The sequence below is a fragment of the Monodelphis domestica genome, chromosome 2 (assembly GCF_027887165.1).
Source record: "Monodelphis domestica isolate mMonDom1 chromosome 2, mMonDom1.pri, whole genome shotgun sequence".
NCBI lineage: Eukaryota > Metazoa > Chordata > Mammalia > Didelphimorphia > Didelphidae > Monodelphis > Monodelphis domestica.
Window position 1 is genome coordinate 166261466 of NC_077228.1, and position 9385 is coordinate 166270850.

Here is a 9385-nt window from a genome sequence, read left to right on the forward strand (position 1 = left end):
AAAAGATTGCATTTATAATTTCTGCTTTTTTTGCATTTGTATGTGACATTTTTATGCCCTAGGATATATTGTCAATCTTTGTATATGTACCATATGCTGCTGAAAAAAATGTATATTTCTTTTTATCCCTATTCAATTTTCTCCAAATATCTATTAACTCTAATTTTTCTAAAATTATATTCACTTCCTTAAATTCTTTCTTATTTATCTTTTTGTTTGATTTATCTAGATCTCATAGGGAAAGGTTGAGGCCCCCTACTACTCACTAATATAGTTTTACTATCTATTTCCTCCTTAAGTTCCTTTAGTTTCTCTTTTAAAAATCTGGATACTGGTATTTGGTGCATATATGTTTACTATTGATATTACTTCATTGTTTATGGCGCCTTTTAGCAATATTTAATTTACTTCCTTATCTCTTTTAATAAGATTAATTTTTATTTTAGCTTTGTCTGATATCATGATTGTTACTCATGCTTTTTTTTTTTTACTTTAGATGATGCATTCTGCTCCAGCCTTTTATATTTACTCTGTTTGTGTCACCCTGCCTTAAATCTGTTTCTTGTAAACAACATAGAGTACAATTCTGGTATTTAATCCCTTCAGTATACACTTCTTTTCTGTGGTTGAGTTCTTCCCATTCACATTCAGAAATATGATTACTTTGTATTGCCCTCCATCTTATTTTCCCCTTTTGATCCTGTTCTTTTTTCTTTCATTCTATTCCTCCTGATCAGTGTTTTACTTTTTTATCATCATTACAATTCCCACTCTCTCCAATTATCAACCCCTTCCCTTGTCTTATTCCCCTTCTACTTCTCTTCAGGGTAAAATATAGTTCTATACCCCAATGAGTATGGTTGTATTCCCTCTCTGATCCAGTTGCAATGAAAGTAAAGTTTAAGCATTATTAGTCATGACCCTCATCCTACTCTCCACTGGAATAATTTTTCATGCCTCTTTACATTATATAATTTCTCCCTTCCTTCTTCTCTCTCATTGCAACCCTATTTTTTACCCCTTAATATATTTTTGCATATCATATCATCATAATCAGCTTACTTCCCCACCCTCTGTCTAAATATAATCTTTCTATCTGCTCTCCTACAAAGAATAATGTTCAATAATTATGGATATGCTCTTTCCATTAGGAATACACTCAGTTTGATCTCATTGAGTCCCTTAAATAGTCTCTTTCATACTTACTTTTTTTGGCTTCTCTTGGATCTCATGTTTGGATTTCATATTTTTTTCTTTAGGTCTGTTTTTTTTTTCTACAGGAATACTTGAAAGTCTTCTACTTTATTGAATGACCTTTGTTTTCTCCTGAAAGGAATATACTCAATTTTGCTGGATAGGTGACTCTAGGTTATAAACCTAGATCTTTCACATTCCTGAATATCATATTTCATGTCTTCTGATTCTTTAATGTGGAAGCTGCTAAGTCTTATATGATCGTGATTGTAGCTCCATGATATTTGAATTATTTATTTCTGGCTGCTTGCAATATTTTCTCCTTGACTTGAGTGCTCTTGAATTTAGCTATTATATTCTTGGATCTGATCATATGAGGATTTATTTCTGGAGGTGACCTGTGGATTCTTTCACTTTATATTTTATTTTCTTATTCAAGAATATCTGGACAGTTTTCTTTGATAATTTCTTTTATTATGATGTCAAAGGTTTTTTTCAATATCATGTAATTAATGTCAAAGGTTTTTTTTAATATCATGTAATTAATGTAATATCATGTAATGTAATCATTTAATATCAAATAATTCTTAAATTGTCTCTCCTGGATCTATTTTCCATGTCAGTTGTTTTTGTTTTCCAATGAGATATTTCATGTTTTATTCTGTTTTTTTTTCATTCTTTTGATTTTGTTTTATTGTTTCTTGATGTCTCATGAAATCATTAGCCTCTAGTTGCTCAGTTCTAATTTTTAAGAAATAATTTTCCTCTGTCACCTTTTGAGCCTCCTTTTTCATTTGGTCCCTTTATTCTTGCATTGCTTTCATTTCTCTTCTCCATTTTTCCTCTGCCTCTCTTAATTGTTTTTTGAAAACCTCTTAGAGTTCTTCCAGAACATGTGTCTAATTCATATTTTTCTTTTGAACTTTGCATGTGTTTGCTTTGCTTTCACTGTCCCCTTCTGTGTCTGTGTCTTGCTCTTTGTCTCCATGAAAATTTTCTATAGTTAGGTACATTTTTTGTTGTTGTCTGCTGATTTTTCCAATATTTTTATAGTTAGGCTCTGTTCTCCAGGAGGATAGGGTTCCCTTTTAAGATTCAGTCCTTCTTTGATGCTTCTTTATTTCTGTGTTTCTGACAATTTCAGTTCTATTAAAATGGTATGATCACCTTAGGGCTGGGAGTTATGAGAATCACCTCCCACTCCATATTCAATTAACCCTTGAGACTGTTGATGGATGAAATTCTCACCTCAGACCTAGGTATGGGATTTTGGTCTCACTATGGACTTGATAAAATCAGGCACACAGCAGACTGCCCTGCCCTTGAGTCTTTGGCAAGAGGCTTATGGGCCCAAGCTTTGGGTCTACCAAGTATCCCAAACTGGCATCTATGTTCTCAGCATAGTCCCTGGCTAGGGCTCCTTGCTTCAATTTAGGCCCACACAGATTAGGCTGCTTCATCACAGACTGCCCTGGGCTGGAATTCTGGACCCCACTGAAGATTTGCTTGGAACCTCAAGGGGTGTATGTTGGCTTGTACCTCTATCTTCCCAGATCAGATCTTAGAGTCTGAATGTAGTCTTGGGCTCAGGTTCAGAAACTGGCACAGAAGATGTGGGGTTGGGGGTGTGTGGTTTGTCCTTGTCTTGCACCTCACTCTTTGCTGTAGCCTCCTGCTGGCTGTGCTCCTTTCTCATCCCAGTGCCCCAGATGTTCTCTGCCTACCTTTTTAGGTTTTTCTCTTCTTGAAAGTTGCTTCCTTCTGTCTCCTTGTTGGTTCTTTCACTCCTGCATTTTTTGTGGCATTATTTTAAGAGTGATTGGAATGGATTGTCATTGTGCTGTTGAGTTTCTCTGCTTCTACTCTGCCATCTTGGCTCTGGAACCAGAAGTCTCTCCTCCAAACTGGTAATTATATTATAATCTAATATCCCAAATGGATATGCAATTAACTAGAGAATATATTTTCCCTCATCACTGCAAGACTCTGAAGGTATGCTGGTTCACCCCCTGGTTGGGATTTATCTGGTAGAGAAGATTCTTGTGTAGTTGAGAGTTGGACTCTGAGTTGACTCCAAATCTGAGACTTTGTGATTTTGATATTCTGAGTTATAATAGAGTGTTACATAAAATGTTAGCACTGGAAAAGACTTAGAAATTATCTAGTTCACATGTGGTATGGTAGAAAGATGTAATTTTGTGTTTTGGAATGAAAAGATGTGAGTTCTGGTTCCAGTATATAGTAACTATATTCATAGTCAAGTTATTTTACTTCTTAGAGGTTTCATATTCTATGTCAAACTGTGTTTTAATTTTTGCCCTAAAAGCACATATAAATATGAGTCATTACAATGACTTCTTTCCTCACCAGGACTTAAAATCATGTGCAACTCTATGCATGAGGGAAATGACAGATTTTTAAGGTTACCCAAGTAATTGTAATCCAAAGCATAATATGAACTTCCATTAGAGAGGAGGCCTCTGAAAAAGCAGGAAATGCTCTGCTCTGGGAATCAGGAACCCTGGTTCAAATCCTGGTTATGTCATTAACTTATTGTATGAACTTGATAAGTTATTCCAAGAAATCTTAACCTCATTCTTATCACCTAAAAAAAGAGTTGGATTAGACAAGATCTAAATTCACTTCAAATTTAGCATTGTTTTTGATTCTAGGCACAAAGTTCCATGAGTAGAATCATAGTTCATGGAACCATGAGAATCTTAGTATCAGAAGAGACTTCAGGGTTCATCTAGTCCCATCCATACCTGAATAAGAATTTCCTTGATGACATTTTCAGCATCTACTCTTTGTTTATGGACTTCCAATGAGGAAGAACCCATTGATTTCCAAGGTAGAACTTTTCTACTGCTAAATAACAACAGTTATTAGGAAGGTTTTCCAAACATCAGGTCAAATTTGTATATTTGCTACTTCCACTTGATGCTCCTGGTCCTCTCCTCTGTATCCAAAGAGAACAAATCTATTTAATTTCTTTTCAAATCCTTTAAGACAATGAGGGAATTGTTGTTGTTGTTTTTTTTTACTATGCCTATTTGTTACAAATAATTTGTTTTATTTTTTCTTTTTTCCAGTGGGGTAGAGGTGGTGAGAGAGAGAAAGAGCCAGAGATAGAGAGATAGAGTGAGACAGAAAGAGACAGAGACAGAGACATTGACAGAAACAGAGATAAAGAGAGACAAAGAAATATAGACAAAGAGAGACAGCAACAGACAGAGACAGAGAGAAATAGACAGAGAGACAGAAAGTCAGAGAGAGGCAGAGAGATGAAGAGAGAGTCAGAGAAAGTATCCAACTCTTTGTGACTCCATTTGGGGTTTTCCTGACAAAAATATTAGAGTTTACCATTTACTTCTCCAGCATTTTTAATTTTTATTTTACAAATGAAGAACTAAGACAGAGTTAAGTGACTGAACAAAGTCAAGCAACTAGTAATTATCTGTGGTCAAATTTGAATTCAGAAAGATGTCTTATGTCAGGCTCAGAACTTTATCTATTGCTCCACTGAGCTGCCTTTGTTTATTTCTGAGAATACATAATGGAAAGGCATCTCCTTTCACTTCTGAGCACATTCAGATATCCTCTTTCCTATGGGCTTATAGCATGATGTCCAGAAACAATTTAATTGGATGCTGTGGCAAGAAGTGAGTGTGTATGCAAAATTTTTGATCAGATAATCTCTCACTTTGTTAACTGATAGCTTTCAAGGAAGAAGAGTTCCTGTAAGTCTCTTCCTGGGGCAGCAGCATTGCTGCCTTGTCTCCTCACTTGGTCATAATATGTTCAGGAATACATATTGCTTCTGTTCATGATGTATTTCTGCTTTTTTGTTCTTAGTTGGATGAGTGTACTGAGATGAGGGTGGCCAGGTAAGTGCCCAGGTAAAAATACAACTAAGTCACCTAATGAACAGCTTGAGTTCTGAAACTTGTAAAGAGTAGACACTCCTGATGAGTAGACTACACAGTAGTGTGTAGTAGAAAAAAATGATGAACTTGACTCTTACCAGCAAGGATCAAGAGAGCCACACCCATAAATACACTTTGTGGGGATTCTGTGAAGGTAAAAAAGGACTCCTAGAACTAGAAAATACCACTACCCCCCACCATGGGAGGGAAGGGAAATATTTTGTAGCAACCACAAGATTGGAATATGTGCATAGAAAGGAGAGTGCAATTTCCGATATAAATGGATATTGTACTTTGGGTTCTACTATATCTTTTCAATATATATCCCTTTATAAAACTGGTTAATATTAATTAACTAATTGATATTGGGAAAATATAGATTGTACAATTATATTGGCCAGAATCCTTGTGGATGCTCTTGAATAATAGTATTAGAAGCCATTTTATTAGAAGGGACAGCCTCTTAAGGTTAGTTCTAGAACCCTGAGAGGAGATGCAATATGTGTCTTCTGGTGACCTTACCTTATCATCTGAGAATGAGTTGAGAGAGTAAACTCAGAAGCCACCCAGCATGATGTTGTCTGTATCTTCCTTATTAGAGGACAAACTCCTTCTGGGAAGAGTCTTTCATTTTTATTTTGTTTTGTATCTATAAGCATAGTGGTTTTGAAAAGAGCAGATCCTGAAATACTGAATATGATGAATATAGAGAAGAATGGTATGATTTATTTGAAATGATGAAAAGTGAAGTGAGCAGAACTAGGAAACAATGTACATAATGAGTATAACAATTAAATCAGAAGAAAAACATCATTTAAATATCAAAACCAAATCCTGAGAAAGAATAATGAGTATCGTCCTAAAGAAAAAATAGAAGACATCTTTATAATAACTTCATTGCAGATATGGAGGACTATCAGTGTGAAACAGTGAATACAGTAAAAGAATTCTTGATATTTTGGTTCATTTTGAAAAACTATTTTTACCCTCTATTTTTCTTTGTTATAAGGAATGGGTCTCTTAGAGGAGAAAGATGAAAGGGATACATAGCAGAATGTAGATAATATTTTTAAAAATATCGATAAGATTTTGCATAAAACATTAAATACTTAATAAATATTTATTGGATGGTTATATTTAACAGAGACAAATATTTACAGAGAATGAATTCCAGAATAAATGGGTTTCAGAAATTATCTTTTTTTCCCTTTTGAGTCCTTAATCCCCTGCTATGTTGAGTGAGTCAGTCCACCTAGGGAGACAGAATGAAATTCAGAAACTGGGGAGGTGGGAAGAGGGAGAGGGAGAGAGAGATGGGACTGGGACAGGTGAGGGACAGAGGTGTGAACTTCAATCTTTCTTCCGTGAAGAGACCCCAAGACAGCTAAGGAAGAGCTCCCTCTCCTTGTCTTTGTAGCACCAACAGCTAGCACAGGCTGTTCCACCTAATAGGCACTTAATGTTGAATAAACTTGAATTTAATTGAAAATATTTTATTTTGCATTTAATGTTAAGAAAATAAAATATAACTTTAAGAGGAAGAAAGCTTAAAATCTATTTATATAGAAACTTATCACTCTTTCACTGTGTTCTTTGTTGTTTTATCTTGAAACCCATGTGTTTTTCATTTCACATCAGAGGCAGTTTGGTATATTTGAGTGTGTACTGGACCCAAGTGAGGAAGATCTGGGTTTGAATTTCTTCTCAGACACCTGCTAACTATGTAACCCTAGACAAGATAGTCATTCAACAACCACTTATTAAATGTTTACTATGTGCTAGACACTGTGTTTTTAACCTTTCTAAGCCTCAGTTACCTCATCTGTAAAAATAAAGATAATAACTGCATGGAACTCATTAATTTATTATGAAGATCAAATGAGATAATATACACAAAGGGCTTCACAAACCTTACACTTCTCTGAATATTAGCAATAATTATATAGTCACAATCACTGTGTCTACTCTTATTTCAGTTCTGTTTCTTTCACTTTTCTGTTTCTTCATTTAAATCTTTCCAAAGTTGTTTATTATTTCTTATATTTAGCATTTTAATTGTCATTGTAGTGTTCCATTACAACCATAAAACAAGGTTTATTCAAGTATTTACCATCTGTTGGACATTTAGGTTGTGTCTATTTATTTGAAATTAAAAATAACGTAGCAATATACATTTAAGTGGATATAGCTCTTTCTCCCTCTCTTAGGACATCAATTTAATGCATATGTACAATGGTAATATTATTAGGTCAAAGAAGGTACTTATTTCTAAGACAAGTGCATTACTCTTAAAAATGAGTCACTAAACTGAGTGTCTGTCCATTCACAAACCTACAAATACTGAGTTTGGTCACTCTAAAACCTTTTTTTAAAAATCCAAATTGTTAAGGAAAGGCTATCTGAAAGTTATTTTGCCTTTTCTTTGAATATTAATGAGATTGGATATTTCTTCAGGAAATTTTTTTACATGTATTACCAATCCTTGAATCCATTGGTAAAAGAATCCTTATTGGTAGAAACCAATGCCCCATACTTGAGTCAGGAGTGGGGTACAGGTGGCAGAGCAAGAGAGCTACATTTCTCTTCTCTATAAGTTACTGCAGGTGCTTGTGGGTTCCAGCTTCAAGAGGGAAGATGAATGTGGCCAACCCTACTTCAGGTTGCTGAAAGAAGAGTCTGGGAATGCATGAGAGGTGATAGTCTCCAAAAGGTCCCTGCCCCCTGTTTGCTACATGGAAGACTTTGAGGAACTTCCCTTTTAGTAAGATCTTGGCCTCCTTTCTTGGATGAACTGAATGACCTCACTATTAATGGGACAGTTTCTTCATTTTATATGACCTGGTATATTTTCTTATATGTATATTTCCTCTGATTTCTGTTTTGCTATCAGAATAAATAGGTTTCTTGGTAAATTGCAATGTGCATTCATTGTAGAATTGGTATTTGGTGGGAAGGGAGTCAAGCCTTGGACATAAAGCTTTGAGACTCTTCTTTCTTCATAATGAAATGTGATTAGAAATTATAATGAACCTGAAAAATTGTATCCCTTAAGCTAACAATATTTAAGGGAGTAGATAGACATAATTTTAGCCTACTAGGACCCCTCTCTCTGGGGAGAACAGAATGATCTCTACAGAGCAGCTAGGTGGTGGAGTAGATAGAGTGCCAGGCTTGGAATCAAGAAAATTCATCTTCTTAAGTTCAAATCTGGCCTCAGATAATTGATAACTCTGGATCCTGGGGAAGTCACTTAATCCCGTTTGTCTGTTTCTTTAGCTTTAAAATGAGCTGGAGAAGGAAATGTCAAACCACTCTAGTAACTTTGCCAAGAAAACCTCAAATGGGACCATGAAGAGTTGGATAGGACTGGAATAACAACAAGCCCACTTTTCTCTGAGGAGAGCACCACCCTCCAGCCCCAACCTGCTGCTTCCCCTGCTGGCAGGAATTAAAGTCTCCCTTGGAGAAGGGGATGGGGAGAAAAACCTAGAGACATCTATACTTTTACAAGCCATACAATGCCACTCCTATGCCACAAATGGATATATATGGTATCTATTCATTCCATATAACTACTTTCCCCACTGCAGTTTTGATATATAATGGGTCAGCATAAGAAATTAAATGGGAATGGGACTTTTGTAGAATTCTCAGATGACAGGTGAAGTCTAGCAGATGATATAGAAAAAGTTCAGGAACTCATAAATGTATACAATGCATATATAGTATTGTATAATAGCAATATATTTTGTCTTTTAATACCATAAATATAGTTTCTTTTTTAAATTAAAATAGGTAAAAAGATAAATTTTGTGAAAAGAGCACAAAACATTGACCTACATAAAATACTTAACCTAAATTTTACAATAAGGTGGTATAAGCATCCTATTAAAGAAAAACAATTGACTTCTTCTCTGGTATGAAGAGAGGGCTAAAAATTTTTGCATGAATTTTCCAGATTGCAAGGACACTGTGACCCAACACCTAAAATGTGGAAGAGATACTTATAATATGTATACATTCTTTAGTAAAAATTTCACAACCTGTCTTTTCCTTATAGATTTTAGATGTTAACTTTTTATGTATATTATATTTGTTGTCACTATTTCTCTTCATCAGATATATTTTCTTTTTTTTCCCTTGTATGTATTGGTTTTAGTTGAACAATTTTTTTCCCATTTTCATGTAATCAAATTTATTTAGCATATTCTCACAATATCTTTCACTGGATTAATAGTTACAAATGTATGTTTTCCACAATGAGA